This window comes from Zootermopsis nevadensis, unplaced genomic scaffold (genome assembly GCF_977971745.1).
Source record: "Zootermopsis nevadensis isolate Lab colony 2312 unplaced genomic scaffold, Znev_1.0 Znev_ptg000020l, whole genome shotgun sequence".
Classification (NCBI taxonomy): Eukaryota; Metazoa; Arthropoda; class Insecta; order Blattodea; family Termopsidae; genus Zootermopsis; species Zootermopsis nevadensis.
This window is the reverse complement of record NW_028259152.1, coordinates 11,515,487-11,533,087: the sequence shown is the minus strand read 5'-3', so window position 1 is coordinate 11,533,087 and position 17,601 is coordinate 11,515,487. Positions and strand designations below refer to the sequence as shown.

Genomic DNA, 17,601 nt, shown 5'->3' with positions numbered 1-17,601 from the left:
TGTCTAAATCGAGCTATTAGCTTTATGTCCACTGGCCTAAGTTGAGGTTTCTGTTGTTAGTCTACGGTGAGCCGTGGTTTCGCTGTCTGCCTGTGAACTTCAACATTGCGTAGGTATTAATACAATGGTCAATGCTTACACCATACAGTTTCTTTGAGATAAGGTTAAAAACTGTGAAAGAATTTTTACATAAAATATGACTGGTCCCTTAATCACAGAAAGTAGTGTTTTTAAAGGCACAAAGGTTTGTGTGTGTGAAAAGCATACGTTGGCATTTTTTAATTAGAAAATTTTCCTAGTTGCAATCCCAAAAATGACCCCTGGTCTAAGAAACTATTACTCACAGTGTGTTCCAGTGGTAATAACATAAAAGTTTTAAAGTTGCAGTTTTTAAAATAAATTCAGTTATGGAGGCACAATGGTTCTGCTCTGTTCAGCTGAGGTATTTGCAAGCCATCTCAAACACTGCTAATAAGTAAGCTGTGTGCTGTGAATTTCAGAAGCACAGGCCTAAGTGTGTGCCAAATGGAATGTATTCAGAGAATGTTGCCATGTTTTAATCACTTTATGAGGGATAATATGAAATTTTTCACTTTTATATACAGTACATCAAGTTCTTTCAACTTGTGGATATACGAGGTGCGATCGGAAAGTTTCCAGGTAGCGCGTATAAAAACCCGTACACTTATCTCAGGTATTAAATTCATCAATCACCCTCGAAGTAGTTCCCCTGGGAGTGAACACAACGATCCCAGCGCCGCTGCCAAGCCTGGAAGCATCCCTGGAAATCTTTCTTTGTCAGCCTGTCAAGCACCATCTGCGATTCTGCCTGAATCTCTTCTATCGTCTCAAATCTCCTTCCCTTTAGCTGAATTTTCATCTTTCGGAAGAGGAAGAAGTCACACGGAGCTAAATCCGGCGAATAAGGAGGGTGCGGGATGACGGCCATGGTGTTTGAGGCCAAAAACTGCCGAACTTTGAGGGCGGTGTGCGCTGGCGCGTTGTCATGATGCGTCGCATGTGGAGTTCTTCCTTTAGAATCAGCTGACAGGTCCCATAGCCTATCCCAACAATGTCGCACAAGTCGTTGATGGTACGACGTCGATCTTCGTGAATGGCCTGCCGAATCTTCGTAACATTTTCGGGCGTTGTGCTCGAAGATGGTCGTCCAGAACGCTCGTCATCATCGACAGAGGTTCGGCCATTTTTAAAACGTGAATGCCACAGAAAAGTTTGTACACGACCCATTGCGGACTCCCCAAATGCTTGCTTTAGCATTTCATAGGTTTCCGTAGCCGTTTTGGCGAGTCTTTGGCAAAATTTGATGCACACGCCATTCCGAAATCGCAGGAGGGTCGGTGTAATGCACTACCAAAACGCCCGTAACTAAGAAACAAATGCTAATTCGATGATGCCGGCTGGCACACTGATTCACTATGAATGTAGGCCGCACCCCCTAGCGGCAGAAGCTCGTGCTACATCCGGTTCGCCCTCTATTAACACATTCTTGAAACTTTCCGATCTCACCTCGTATCATCCCTACAGAAATGAAAATAAATTTTTTATAATATCATTTTGCTAGTGAAGTCGTTAACAGTGACTTCAAAGTAAGTGTGTTTATTCCAAATTTTACATTTAGAATTGCAAGGCAGATTGGGGTAAATGCATTCAGAATTCTAGTGAGAAGTGTATTTTTTAAAAAGTTCAGTTTCTTTGTGTAACACTTGGATTTAATTATTCTGGCAGCAGCATGTTGACATATCCATTTGTGGAATGGCACTTTTGCATGGCAGCTCAGCAAGCAGAACCTGCTGCTGTAAAAAATCTGTCATATGTTGGAACTAATGAGGCAGTTTTATAGATGAGTTCAATTTTTTTTCACTTCCCCTCAGGGAACTGGCCTTCTCCTGCGTCGCGGCTCCGTGGACCCGCGTCTGGTTCGCCCTGCACATCGGAGCGTCTACACACCCCGTACGCTTACGTTTGTAAAACAATTAACTATTCATAAAATGACATCACTGGTTTATAAACTTTTGCTCATCTGCCAAATTATAATTTACCATGGAATCTGGTATGTATGCAGGAGTTTCGCTGCCACTTGTTTGTTTCTTTTATCCTTAAATATCATGATGCAACTCACACACCACGTTGAGATAGAAGTATCTGGTTTCGCCGTCACCCTCCGGCGCTGGTTCTGCTCACACCCTGAAGGACAAGGCTCTGGTTACTGATGATGACCCCTTGTCCAGTGTTGTGGTTAAGCAGTCGACCTTACAGCAAAACAATAACAGGCACCAAAAGTAATGTGGCAGGCAGCAGAGATGATTGCTGTGTGCATAAATATTTAAGCTGGCTGTCTTCTTGGATGTTGCACCTTGTAGCCTAGTAGAAACTGACCGACGTTTCAGCTGTGCTTGCATCCATCATTAGGCCGATCACCCTCAGAATCTATGAGCATATCAATCAAAGTAAAAAACTTGAAATCTCTCAACCAAGAGTGTACATTCCCAAAGCTTGTTAACCTTGGTAGAACAATTCTTTAAAACTAAAGCCTCTTGAAATTAACTGCCAATCTAAAATGCGTCTGTCCCGTGTATTTATCTGCCTTCAATTTATTGGGTGTCCTGTCGCTACGGCGGCAGACGCTGCATGTGATCATGATTGATGGCAAGGCGAGGGAAATGCTGTATGTTGGCCCTCAAGATCACTTTGTTTCTTTGCTACCATCACCGTATATTAGCCGTTTCGCCTACCTTACAGAATGCAGCACAACAGGGTATGCCGTAATGAGTTTGGGTTTGTATATATAAAACGAAATTGCTTCAACACAACGCGCTCTTATAAATCTTCTACAAGTGTCGAACGTTGTGGTCATCACCACGTGTAGATACATACACAGAAAGCTACTATTTATATGACACACCTGTTTATACTTTATGTTATATCTGCAACGTTAGGAGCCCACATATTTATTTAAATACGCATTTATTGGTCGGAATGTAGTGGCACACGCTGTAAGACCTGCCGAATAAGGTAGTCATATAAACATATATGTGTAAGATTTGAGGTTTTCACAGCGGTGAGTCTGAAGATTCCTGTCTTCTGGGTTGTTGCGCTGTGTAGTCTAGTCGATGTTTACCAACGTTTCAGAGGTCATACTGCCTCCATCATCAAGGCGATTAGTCTGAAGATTCCTGTCTTCTGGGTTGTAGCGCTGTGTAGTCAGGTCGATGTTAACCAACGTTTCAGAGGTCATACTGCCTCCGTCATCAGGGCGATGAGTATGAAGATTTCTGTCTTCTGGGTTGTTGCGCCGTGTAGTATGGTCGATGTTAACCAACGTTTCAGAGGTCATACTGCCTCCGTCATCAGGGCGATGAGTATGAAGATTGCTGTCTTCTGGGTTGTTGCGCTGTGTAGTCTGGTCGATGTTTACCAACGTTTCAGAGGTCATACTGCCTCCGTCATCAGGGCGATGAGTATGAAGATTGCTGTCTTCTGGGTTGTTTCGCTGTGTAGTCTGGTCGATGTTAACCAACGTTTCAGAGGTCATATTGCTTCCGTAATCAGGGCGATGAGTATGAAGATTTCTGTCTTCTGGGTTGTTGCGCTGTGTAGTCTGGTCGATGTTAACCAACGTTTCAGAGGTCATACTGCCTCCATCATCAGGGCGATGAAGATTTCTGTCTTCTGGGTTGTTGCGCTGTGTAGTCTGGTCGATGTTAACCAACGTTTCAGAGGTCGTACTGCCTCCGTCATCAGGACGATTCTTAGTATGAAGATTTCTGTCTTCTGGGTTGTTGCTCTGTGTAGTCTGGTCGATGTTAACCAACGTTTCAGAGGTCATACTGCCTCCGTCATCAAGGCGATGAGTATGAAGATTGCTGTTGTAATATGTACTGTACTATGTACCTTGAACCCCTCCTAAATAATTATGTATTCATTCCTTTGACATCTTATTATCAATATGTAAGTCACGGAATGAACAGACCAGATAGTGGAATAACTTATATCAGTAGAAATTAGTATGTTTTGGGAAATAACGGATGTATAAATCTTACACTAAGGATACATAAATTTGGTGCTATCTTGAGGAGGACATCCGGACCCCTCAGACGTCAAGATGTCTACGGTCACAGGGTCTGTTTGGGAATTGCCTCATTTCCGTTACCATAATATGACTATTCATTTGTTGATCCTATATAAACCACTATCTGGGCTGAAGAGGGACGATTCTACGACTACTATTCTATCACTGCTGTTCGCTGGAACGTCAGCTTACTCTTTGAATAAACTCTACTTGGACTTGGACGCTGGTTGTTGCTGATTCACCTCAAAGTTTCCTGCGTGAGGGACTTAGCTTCCTCACCGTACCAACTGATTATCCCGACCAATAGAAAACCTATCTGGAACTCTACTACTACAACTACAAGATTACCTGGTAGCAACGACAATATAACATCTACTACAACTACAAAAGATAAAGAAAAACATTACATGGTGGCAGCGGTGGGATAACAGGGAGCTATATCACCAACATCCAGAATTTCGGCAGTTGGACCAGGCTAGAGGGACTTCTACTCTTGCCGAGGCAAGGAAGAAGCCTACTTCGAGGAGTCAACGCTCTAGAGGAATCCTTAAAGCGCTGAGGTACCTGAAGAAGACTGCTGGAACCAAGTCCGTGGGCGAGGGGCTATCAACAGCGACCCGAGTTGAATCCCGATGGACATCCCGAGGTGACAAGCCGTTAGCAGCACCTGACGCGAGAGGAGATCTACCCTGAGGGGAGCCATCGCGGCCATCACTGGACCTCCGAACTTCAGGGCCTTCGTTCACCCTACTCTTCTTCTTAACAGGTTAGTTCAAATCCATTATGGCAGACGAGGATAGGAGTGACGACGAACATGAATTTGTTTCAGTGGCTCAGGCGATAAAATTAATTCCCAGACCTTTTGATGGTAACCCGAAATATTTAAGAGAATTTTGTGAAGCAGTAGAATCAGCTAGGGAAGTAGTAGCTCCGGCTAAACAACCACTTTTATTAAAGTTTATAGAGTCTAAAATAACAGGGGAGGCTAATGATAGATTACTGGCTAGAACTGAACGTACTACATGGCAGGAAGTTAAAGCAATTTTAGAAGAAAATTATTCTGTACGTAGAACATTAGAATTTTATGCAAGCCAGCTATTCACAGCAAAACAAAATCCAACAGAAACTGTAGCATAATGGGGTTCTCGTATTGATGCTATGGGAACTGAATTAAGAAGAGAAGCGAGAACTAGACTTGAAAAATTGAATCCAAATTTTGTAGAAGGTGGAATTAGTTTGATTGGAGAATTTTTAAAGGGCAATTTTGTGGCAGGACTTAAAGATGATAAAGTAAAATATATTGTAAAAGCTAGGAGTGAAGATGATTCCCTTGCACAATTAATTGAAACTGCTCTTCAGGAGGAAAGTGAAGTTAGATCACAAAAATACAGACAACCTGGAAACTATGGTTGGCCAAATTATTCGGGAACAATTAAGAAAGAAAATACACCACATATTAAAAGAGAAGTAAATGTAGCATCAAATACAGTGTGTTATAAATGCCAAGGTCATGGACATATCGCTAAACATTGTAATAATAAACCTGTTTGCACAAAATGCAAACGCCAGGGTCATGAAACTAGATATTGTAGGCAGGGAAACAGGCAATAGGGCTGCCTGTACAGCCGAGGACAGTCCAAAATTTAGGCTATAAGAGAGTAATTGACAAGGATTCATTACATAGGAATTATAGGGTAATTGACAAGGAGTCATTACATAGGAATTATAGGGTAATTGACAAGGAGTCATTACATATAGATATTAATGACAAGGAGTCATTAAATATTAAAGGTAACAGAAATCCTGGTAAACAGGGGGACGCCTCTGTGAATCTTGTGGATTCTGTAGATAAGTTGGGACGATATGAAATATATGTAGTATGTCCACAACTGAAGGGAGGGCTTGGAATAGCTCTTATAGATACAGGTTCTCAGGTATCATTGGTAAAAGAAAATTCTTTAATTTCATTTAAAGAAAAAAGGAATAATGTAGAGGTACAAGGGATAACAGGAAATAAACTGAAAATAAAAGGCAAGGTAGCCTTAAAGTTTGAAAATGCATTAGAACCAAGTGATTTTGATTATTTTGTAGTAAGTAATTTACCTAGAAATTTAGATTTAATTCTAGGTCAGGATTGGCTTTCACTAAATGGTTATATGATGACAAGAACAGTGGCAATTCCTCCATATAGTGAAACTTTGGTAGAATTCCCAACAAAAGAAAAAGGGACACGTTATATAGAACACCAAATTTTGCTACCTGGTGTTATTTGTGCTTCTAGTTTAGTGAGTTGTGAACAGACTTTCCCATGTTTATTAGTAAACACGACGCCTGAGACAATCATGATAAATAGAACACCTAATTTAGTAAAACCACCGACACAATTAAAAGAAACACATAATTGTGAACAATTGTTTTCGACTACGAGGTTAAATATGCTGAATGAGAATTTGAGGTTAGAACACATAAAAGAGGGAGCAGATGATATCAGGAAAATTTTTAGAGAATATAGTGATATTTTCAAATTACCTGGTGATAAATTAACTACTACTACAGCAGCAAGGCATTCTATCCCCACTCCATCCATTCCAAAAGGTAGAGCAATAACCTTAAAGAATTATAGGCTTCCAGAAGCACATCAGCAAGAAATTAAAGTTCAAGTAAATCAAATGTTAGAGGATGGTATAGTTACAACTAGTAAAAGTGAATGGAATTTCCCTTTACTCGTCATCCCCAAGAAATTAGATGCTTCCGGAAAAAGAAAATTTAGAATTTGTATTGACTTTCGTAAACTTAATGAAATAACTATAGGTGATAGTTATCCTCTACCTAATATTCAAGATATACTTGATAAAATTGGAAAAGCAAGATATTTTTCAGCATTAGACTGTGCTAGCGGATACTTACAAGTACCCATTGATCCAGAAGATCAATGCAAAACAGCTTTTAGCACTTCTAATGGTCACTTTGAGTATAAACGTATGCCATTTGGGTTAAAATCAGCACCAGCTACATTTCAAAGAATGATGAATGCCGTATTAAGAGAATCAATTGGAAATAGATGTTTTGTGTATATGGATGATATCTTAATTATAGGAGAAACACTAGAAGAACACCATGTCAAATTACGAGAGGTATTTGAAAAATTAAGAGAATACAATATTAAGATAGAACCTGATAAATGTGAATTTTTGAAAGTAGAACTTAACTACTTAGGACATATAGTAACGGCTAACGGTGTAAAACCAGATCCTAAAAAGATCAATGCTGTTAGTGACTTTCCTACTCCAAAAACACAAAAAGATATTAAATCATTTTTAGGGCTAGCAGGATATTATAGGAAATTTATTGATAAATTTAGCGCCATAGCCAGACCTTTAACAGACTTGTTGAAGAAAGATCATGATTGGCAATGGAGTGAAGCAGAACAGGCAAGCTTTGATTTGTTAAAATACAAATTAACGCATACTCCTTTATTACAATATCCCAATTTTGCAAAACCATTCATATTAACCACAGATGCCAGTGGTTATGCTATAGGTGCAATTTTAAGTCAAGGTAAATTAGGACAGGATAAACCAATAGCGTATGCTAGTAGAACACTAAACAGTGCAGAAGTCAATTATAGCACTGTAGAGAAAGAATTATTAGCAATTGTGTGGGCATGTAAACATTTTAGACCTTATGTGTTAGGTAGAAAATTTCAAATAGTCACCGATCACCGTGGATTGGTTTGGATATTTAATGTTAAAGACCCTAGTTCACGTTTGATACGTTGGAAACTACAGTTAGAAGAATATGATTATGAGATTCAATATAGAGCCGGAAAAAGAAACTGCAATGCTGACAGTTTGAGTAGGTACCCTGTAGAATGTTTAATTACGCATAGTGAGGAAATAACAGAGGAAAGAAAACAGAAAATTATAAATGAAATGCATTGTTGTCCAGTAGGAGGCCATCAAGGCATACAGAAGACAATTGAAAGAATAAAGTTTTATATATATCATGGCCTGGACTTGAACACGATGTAACAGAACTCATAAGAGAATGTAAAATTTGTCAAGTAAACAAAGACACCCGTCCAAAAGTAAAACAGCCTTTAGAAATTACTGACACACAGACCAAACCTTGGGATAAAATTTATTTAGACATTGTAGGCCCTTTGCCTCAGACCGAAAAGGAAACAAATACTTATTAACATGTCAAGATAATTTAAGCAAATATGTCATAGCCATTCCACTACATACACAAACTATAGAAGAAATAGTAACAGCATTCATGAATCATATTATTTTAATTTATGGAATTCTTTCATCTATTGTAACGGACCAAGGTTCAAATTTTATGAGTCATATGTTTAAGAAATTATGCAAGTTAATGAGAATTGAGAAAATAAATACAACTGCATATCACCCTGAAAGTAATGGAGCCCTTGAAAGAACACATAAATCATTAGTTACGTTTTTAAGATGCTTTTGCGACCCTAAGACTTCAGACTGGGATTACTGGATATTTTTTGCATGCTTTACTTACAATACAAGTCCTCATTCTGTAACTAAATACACACCGTATGAAATGTTATTTGGGAGAAAAGCCAACTTACCTGATAATTTACAACAAACACCTCAACCATTATATAATTATGATGATATTGTCCTAGATATTAAAAATAAAATGCAGAATTGTCATAAAGTAGCTAGAGAGAGATTAATTCAGTTTAAAGAGAAACAAAGAGAAAAAGTGAAAGCCAATGCCATAAGATTTGAAGAAAATGATTTAGTATTGTTAAGAATAGAAAACAGACATAAATTGGAGCCTTTGTGGAAAGGTCCATTTGAAATAAAGAAAATCATTGGTTCAAATGTAATAATTCAAGAATTTGGAAAGAGAAAACATCACGAAGTACATACTAACAGGTTAAAACCTTATTTCTCTTCCATTACAGGTAGCAAAAAATGAAGCTACTTAAATTGTGGTCAATGATAGTGATCAGCACATGGTGTTGGGTACAGTTCCAAGCACAGGAAGTACAAGAAATTAAATCTAAAACAGGCATATATTTTGATGAAGTAGGTACATTGTTATTCTATCCTATGAGATGGAAAGTAGTTACTTATATTAATCTAGAACCAGTCAGAGAATTGTGGAAACAAACCAAAGACCATCAACGTAGAGTTAATGAATTTTGTTCTAAAGTCCATAATAAAAATTGGTATCATTTAACAGATTGTGGGGCTTTTGATCAATACTTGAAATCAAAAGTTAGATATATCGACAATTTAAAGAATTTAATTAGTGAATATTTGATAGATACACCAAATTCAGGAAAAGTCAATTTGAATAACATTCGAGTAAAAAGGGGAGTTTTGAATTTCGTGGGCGACATAGCTAAAATTTTATTCGGTACTCTGACACAGTCAGATGCTGAAGAATATCATAAACATGTATCACAATTAGAAAAGGAACAAGCTGAATTTTTACATATTTCTAAAGAACAGATTATAGTTATTAAATCAACAATTAGTTCGGTTAACTTAACACTTCAAAGAGTAAATCAAAATGAAAAAGCATTAAAAGATGGTTTCACAAAATTAACAAATTATAGTTCTCAAAAACTTGGAGAATTACAAGAAGAAATTGAAAATGTAAACTTAATAAATGAACAAGTCAGATTAGTCCAGAGAGGTGTGGATGAAAGTCAACACTCGTTTGAAATTTTAATAGATGCCTTTGTACACGCTGAGCAAGGTACGTTACAGCCACAATTAATAACCACAGAGAAAATCAGAAGTTTGATGACTAAACTACAGCTGCCAAATGGATTCGACTACCTAACTTTCCTTTCTCTGAACTACAAAAACTTATTACGCCTCATGCTTACGCTTATAAGCAATATTTGGTATATGTGTTAGAAATCCCTTTGACATCTCCTACTACGTATCACCTCTATAGAATTCTTCCTTTTCCTGTAAAACGTCATAATTCCACCTATGCTTACATCAGTTCTAATAAAGAATATGTGTTCAGTGACCCCATCCATCAACATTATGGAAAATTAACTACCAATGAGTTAACTGGATGTTATCAACCAAACATGTTGCAATTTGTGTGTAAAGAAGATATTCCCATTTATACCTATGTTCCAGACGCAGATTGTGAAGCTACTTTGCTACACCCTTCCACTTCTAAAATTCCCCCAAGCTGTGAATACAGATTGTTAAAATTAAACAAATCATTTTGGATACCCTTGCACATGAGTAATGAGTGGCTATATATAGCACCTCAACCTGACACTCTAACCGTAATATGTCCACAACAGACAAAGACGGTAAAGATTGAAAATGAAGGTAAACTAACTTTAAAACCAAGGTGTAAAGCATTTTCTTCTTATGTAACTTTATATGCTATTTCTACAATTATTGATAATGTTACTGTTGACTTTATGCCTACAGCACCAGTTGATTTTGATTGTTATTTTGACAGCCTGAAAAATGAAAATTTTGAAAAGTTACCATTGGAAATACCTTTAGCAAATATTATGTCATCTACAGATGACTTGAGGTTAGCCAGTTTAAAAGTAGAGGAAGTAGAAAAATTAATAAAAGAACAAGAGGAAAAAGAATACGATAATTGGCTTCTCACTGCCACCTCATGGGGTTCAGTTATTGGAATATTGATGATGATTGTTTTATGTTGTTGTTGTAGCCTTTGTTGCTGCAAATGTTGTCGAGAAGGTTGTTTTTGGCTTTATGATAAATGGTCACCTAGAGATTGTGTTAGACAAACTCATGACAGACTATGCGTCAACATACTTAATTACCCTCAGAAGGTGTCTTACACTAAAACAGAAGGTCTCTCACCTTCAGTATCATTAAAGTCATTGCCCATAGTGACGCAACCTAAGGCCAAAAGTAACACTTCTAGTGATGAGAGTATAGCTCTTAGGACTAGAAGTAAACCAAGATTATTTCGGTAAAATAATTGGAAAACAAAGATAGAAAGTTTTCACCAAAAGTATAGGTAAAAATTTTTCTTAAGGGGGAAGGTGTAATATGTACTGTACTATGTACCTTGAACCCCTCCTAAATAATTATGTATTCATTCCTTTGACATCTTATTATCAATATGTAAGTCACGGAATGAACAGACCAGATAGTGGAATAACTTATATCAGTAGAAATTAGTATGTTTTGGGAAATAACGGATGTATAAATCTTACACTAAGGATACATAAATTTGGTGCTATCTTGAGGAGGACATCCGGACCCCTCAGACGTCAAGATGTCTACGGTCACAGGGTCTGTTTGGGAATTGCCTCATTTCCGTTACCATAATATGACTATTCATTTGTTGATCCTATATAAACCACTATCTGGGCTGAAGAGGGACGATTCTACGACTACTATTCTATCACTGCTGTTCGCTGGAACGTCAGCTTACTCTTTAAATAAACTCTACTTGGACTTGGACGCTGGTTGTTGCTGATTCACCTCAAAGTTTCCTGCGTGAGGGACTTAGCTTCCTCACCGTACCAACTGATTATCCCGACCAATAGAAAACCTATCTGGAACTCTACTACTACAACTACAAGATTACCTGGTAGCAACGACAATATAACATCTACTACAACTACAAAAGATAAAGAAAAACATTACACTGTCTTCTGGGTTGTTCCGCCGTGTAGTCTGGTTGGTGTTAGCCAACATTTCAGAGGTCATACTGCCTCCGTCATCGCCCTGATGACAGAGGCAGTATGACCTCTGAAACGTTGGCTAACATCAACCAGACTACACAGCGCAACAACCCAAAAGACAGGAACCTTCAAACATATATGTATTAATTCAGTAGTGAATTTTCTGTTTGTAACAAAACACTAACGCCATTATTAAGCATTATAAGCTTTCTTAGATAAACCTCGTGCATTACAACAAGGTTGCTCCCTACGGTTCCAGAACCTATCCGGGTCCACGATTTGAGAATGCTTAACCACAGTGAAAAACAATCAACCGAAGTGACTTAAAAAGCAACCACCCATTGATTTCACATGAGAAGGATACGCCCAAATGGCTCATTATAATCATGTATACGCAGAGAGGCAACTGGAAAACGGGACGTATTATGAGGAATGAACTGGTGCTGCTATCTCCCAGAAGTGAATATGAATTGAAAGTCGGATTGTTGCTAGAGTGCTACACTGAAGGTCATCATACATTGCCGCCATTTGAGAACATAGTGTGAGCTGAAGTAGAAGTCTCTCTTGTGTGTGTTGTGAAGCAAGAATGGAACAAAGAGCGAACATCAAATTTTGTGTTCGGCTGGGCAAAAGTGCCACGGAAACGTTTGGAATGATGAAGCAAATGTACGGAGATAATTGTCTGTCTCGTACACGTGTTTTTGAGTGGCATAAGCGATTCCGCCATGGAAGAGAATCATTGGAAGACGATGAACATCCTGGCCCAGCAAAAACGATTCGAACGCCAGAGTTGATTGAAAAGGTGCGGTAAACAATCACCAACGACCGAGGTGCAACGCTTCGAATGATTTCAGAGGATCTGTGCGTTAATAAGGAAACCATTCGACAAATAATAACTCAGGATTTGAAAAAAGTAAGGTCTGTGCGCGGTTTGGTTTGTTCTACATTCATTAACGATCGAATTCAGGAAGTTGGGTTTGTTTTCAGTGGCCTCAGTGAGTTCCCTGCAGTGTTCAACTCGGAGCTGTTGTTGATTGTCTGTTAAGGGTGACGAGACATGGTGTTTACAGTTCGGCCCCGAAACAAAGCGACAAAGTGCGGAGTTGAAGTCAGCAAAATCTCCCCAAGCCAAAAAGATCAAAAATCGAAACAAAGATAATCATTTTCTACGATAGCGAGGGAATTGTGCTCAAAGAGTTCGTACCCAGTGACCAGACAGTTACTGCTGCCTACTATCTGGACATTTTGAAACGATTGCTTCAGAGAATCCGTTGTGTACGGCCTCAGTATCGAGAAGATGGCAGTTGGTTCCTACTGCATGAAAACACGCCAAGCCATAAGGCTCTCATTGTTAGGGAGTTTTTGGCCACCAAAAAAGTATGTGTATTGTAGCATCCACCGTATTCACCGGACTTAGCACCGTGTGACTCCTTTTTGGTTCCAAAACTCAAAGCACAACTGAAAGTCTGTTATTTTGATGACGTGGGCACCATTCAAAGGACTGTAACGAGAGTACTGAACAGAATTCCAGACACGGCTATGCGCCAGTCCTCCCAGTTGCTTCATGATCGTTGTGTGCAGTGTGTAGATGCAGGAGGAAGCTACATTGAATAAACAATGCTCGGATTGCTCATACACGGAACCTTTATTTTTTTCCAGCATCAGTCCCGTTTTTCAGTTGCCGCACTGTGTACATAACTGATACACAGTTAAATTATTTAGGAAACTAGGGCATTCAGAAGAATAAATACGTATTCAAATAAATAAATAAATATACTAATTACTCTTTCAAATGAAATTGAAATTGTGGGTGTCCTATGTCCCATTACATCTCGAGAATTACGCTAATTTAACCAAAACTTTCCTTATTTATGACAAGAAATCAGGAGGAGATTTTTAGAAAAGTCTAACCCGCCAAAATTTCCTGGGTTAGAGCGCCAGCGAGGGTGGTTTTTGTAGATCGGAAACTAAGTATGACGAAATAAGTTGTTTGCTTCGACGAGGAGATCACAGAAACGAATATCACAATCCGGAAAATGAATCTGCCCTGGATTCGAATCCCGGCAAGATGGTTTATACAGCTCGCAGCTCGTAAACCTAAAATGCACTATTCAACGGCAAGCGTGTTCTTATGCTTTTTTTTAAAAAAAATTCTATAGTAACAAAATTATCCTTATAAATAGTCACTGATGAATATGAATGTTCCTTGATTATGTGCAGTTACCATAACACATTTCATACATCAACAGACACGAAATTTAACTTTAATTTATTTAAACAGTCTTATTTTGTATCCAGGAACACGGATACAAAGTTTGTATACATACTTTTGACTCACCCTGTATACGATTGTTTTTTATTAAATTGTTTGATATTTAATTTTGTTGTATTTTTAATTTTAAATATATTGTTATATATAAGACTTGTCTTGACTCTTTTAATGCCATGTACCCAGAAAGAAGCACATGATTCATAAATCTCTTGATAAGTAATTAGCTCCTTATTTTTAAACTGTAACAAACTGAGTCTCTTACGTATAACCACCCATCGAGGCTGGGTAAATACCACCTCACACCGCGTGTCAAGAGGCTGCAAGGCAGCAGCACTGCTACTGGACTTGCCCTTCGACTCGCTGGGAAAAGGTTATGAAAACTAGTAATGGCTGGAAGATTCATCGTGCTGACCACATGCCACTCTTCATCTGGTTGGATGATCGTTCGCTTACACATGTGAACGCGAGGCCAGGAGTCAGCTAGTCGGCTTTGGCTCACATAGTGATTTTATACACACACACACACACACACACACACACACACACACACACACACATATATATATATATATATATATATATACAGGGTTAGGGCCAAACTGAAGGAGCGTATAGAGGGAATCAGAGAGAACAACTTTCGAATAGGAATCCATGTCCTCCGAAGTTATCCTGAGTCAGTCGAGGCCATTGAAGGTAGGGAAGTCTGATAACATACCGCTTAAATAATCGTACTTTCCTATTCTTCTACTAGTTTAATTTTGTTTTTTGTTAATGTACAAGGATTGCATTAGCAATCTTACAAACCAAATTTACAACAGGTGTTCAAAGTGGCGTCCTCCACATTCAATGCAGGCATTGCATCGGCGAACGAAACTCAGGCGCGCCCTTTCAAATGCCCCAGGAGTCTCACGGACCACGTCAGATGCAGAAAGTAGTCTGGCCAAAAGTTGTTCTGGGTTGTCAAACGAGGCTATTCAAATGACCCCAAAAGTAGTAATCGAGAGGTGTCGAGTTTGGGGAGCAGGCTGCCCATTCAACCGGCCCTCCTCTCCCTATCCAACGCCCGGGATAAAAGTGCGATTCAAAATTAAGCCAGCAAAGTACGATTATTCCAGCGGTATGTTATCAGACTTCTCTACCTTCAATGGCCTCGACTGACTCAGGATAACTTCGGAGGACTTGGATTCCTATTCGAAAGTTGTTCTCTCTGAGTCCCTCTATACGCTCCTTCAGTTTGGCCCCAATCTTTTGATTCATCCTGTATATTGGTCAGCAAGGGCGTAGCCCAGGTACAATATGTGTACTCCGTACTCTTCATAGATAAAAAGCTTCTAGAATGTTCTCAAGTTTTTATGAAGGTGTCAGCTGGCACTTGCCTCACTCTCGGACTCTGGCTGATGTCTTATTGATTATTTCGGAACAGTACATTTGTGGGGCGACGGTGTCACAATGTCACAGTGTCTCCATTTTCTTGAAAACAACTTAATTATCAAAAGAGGATAACATCGATGAAAGTCCGAGTTACAGAATTGGGCAAATGTTTTCATATACATGACTTAATATTCATGTGCTACAATTATAATATGCAACAACTATTAACAATATCATATTACCTACTATGCATATACAACAGCACTAGCCCTTTTAATAACTGGAACCAACATAGTTGATCTATACGTGAACATCATAGTTTGTGCAACGTCAACTTACAGCAAGATGAAGCTAAAATAGGTCGTTCTAATGTCTACATTAACTGTACTCAATATGTGAACTGTTATTAATGTTCGTAAGTAAATAGTATGAGACAGTAAGAACGCACACACATTTGTATAAATCATAAAACTATTCTTATTTACAATCTAACCTAAAGTAATCTAATTCAGTTAAACATTTACCTATTATATCTGCATGTACACTTTTACTGCCCACAAAATATCTGTAATTAAATCTGTCATGGGCCTTAAGCCATAGATGATAACTGCAAAACCAATTTTCAAATTTCTGTAGTCGATAATGCCAACAGCACGGTTGCTTGAGGTCATGAAACGAAGTGATGACAATATTAAACCATGATCTTCTGCGCATGCACATTACTAACCTTACCTAATCCAACCTAATATTTCGTAAACAAATCCACACCACCGCCGCCATCATTACAGATGTCGACATGCACTCACTTAAAAACCGCTAAGTGGCTCGACAAAAGCTCATGACGTTTTGTTGCATATGCACACATTCTAACTACTTATTTGTTAACGAAGGTTGGTACCCTCTCATAGTGTGATTTAGTTATTTTATTGGAGCCGTAGCGTGTATCTATACAAAGGAGTAGTGTATTGTACAATGTCATGGAAACATTCTTGTAATTTCAAATTATTTGTTATTTGTATACTATGTCTTACCTGAATACTGCTGCTGTTGTCTGTTGAAATTGGATGTCTCGTTACGCCGCATTCCTGAGCACGTGGTATTGCGTTCTGCGTGTTCCAGTTACGTGTGACGAGGAAGGATGTGAGTACGGTCAAGTGCTGCTATCTATATGGATAATTCTGATGGATTATTTTTAAGATTAGGTACATACATATGAAACTAATTAATAACACACTGGGATGTTAACTACAAAAATAAAAAGAATATTATGAATTACATTTGTTGTTATCCTATATAAGCCTTTTTTCAGAATCAACTTTTAAGCAAGGATCTACTATTAAACCAGTTTTCATAGGGTCCGTGGGTGACTGTCGTTATATTTTAAAATAACGATAAACTGCAAGCAGGTCGAAAGTCGGCAGTTTCTACGTTTTCAGAATCGCTTAACAAAATTATCATGGCAATGACACAACAGACATATTAAGACCTACAAACATCATCCCATAAAGTATAAAACCACTTAGCAGCGTTGCCGTGGCAATTGCTATAATAACAGTATGCATCAGCGTGACAGACATCGCTCATGATATTACACCTACATAACACCCAACAACACAGTTCTCACCAGCTTGTTCTGCTCCCTTTCTTGACACATTGAATTTTCTTTGGCAGCCAACTCCTTTCAACCTCACCTCTTTCCCTTTCGTCTTCAATCCACGCTGCCATATGGCTTCTGCAGACGTCGATTGCTTGATGAGATTCCAGGTACATCCCACCTCCAACTTCATTCAAACTTTTGAACCGTGGTTGCGACTGGGTACCATAGCAACGGGTTTCCGTTCACAAATCAACTTCTGGGCAAATGGAACGTCTCTTATCGGAAACAGAACAAAAAATAACTTTCATTGTTACTAAATTCTGTATTATAGGAACTTGCTTTGACTTTACCTGTATTTGAAAGTATTCATGATAAAATGTATTCCTAGGAACAAGCGAGGTTTGTGGTGAATTATCTAATATTATCCCTTCTTCCTGTCGTCCTTTATTCTTTTCTCTTTCATTTTTCAACCTTCCCTTTACTTGCCTTTCTTTTCTTTCAAGGACAAGCCTCTTTTATCCTTCTTATGCGTTCTTCGCACGAAGTGCATAACAAAATTGGTAGCCTGGATAGCTCAG

At 38.6% G+C, this 17,601-nt stretch overlaps 1 long non-coding RNA gene across 2 annotated transcripts; it reads right to left on the bottom strand.

Moving 5' to 3' along the window:
- Nucleotides 1-1,232: 1,232 nt before the first annotated feature.
- On the bottom strand, nucleotides 1,233-17,288 carry LOC147873290 (uncharacterized). Of its 2 annotated transcripts, none has more exons than XR_015535906.1 (3): nucleotides 17,051-17,288; nucleotides 16,458-16,590; nucleotides 1,233-2,448 (listed from the first exon to the last, which is right to left on the bottom strand). It is a non-coding gene; the product is annotated as an uncharacterized LOC147873290 (long non-coding RNA). The 2 variants fall into 2 exon arrangements; XR_015535907.1 differs by having other exon boundaries at nucleotides 17,118-17,288.
- Between the last annotated feature and the right edge of the window lie 313 nt (nucleotides 17,289-17,601).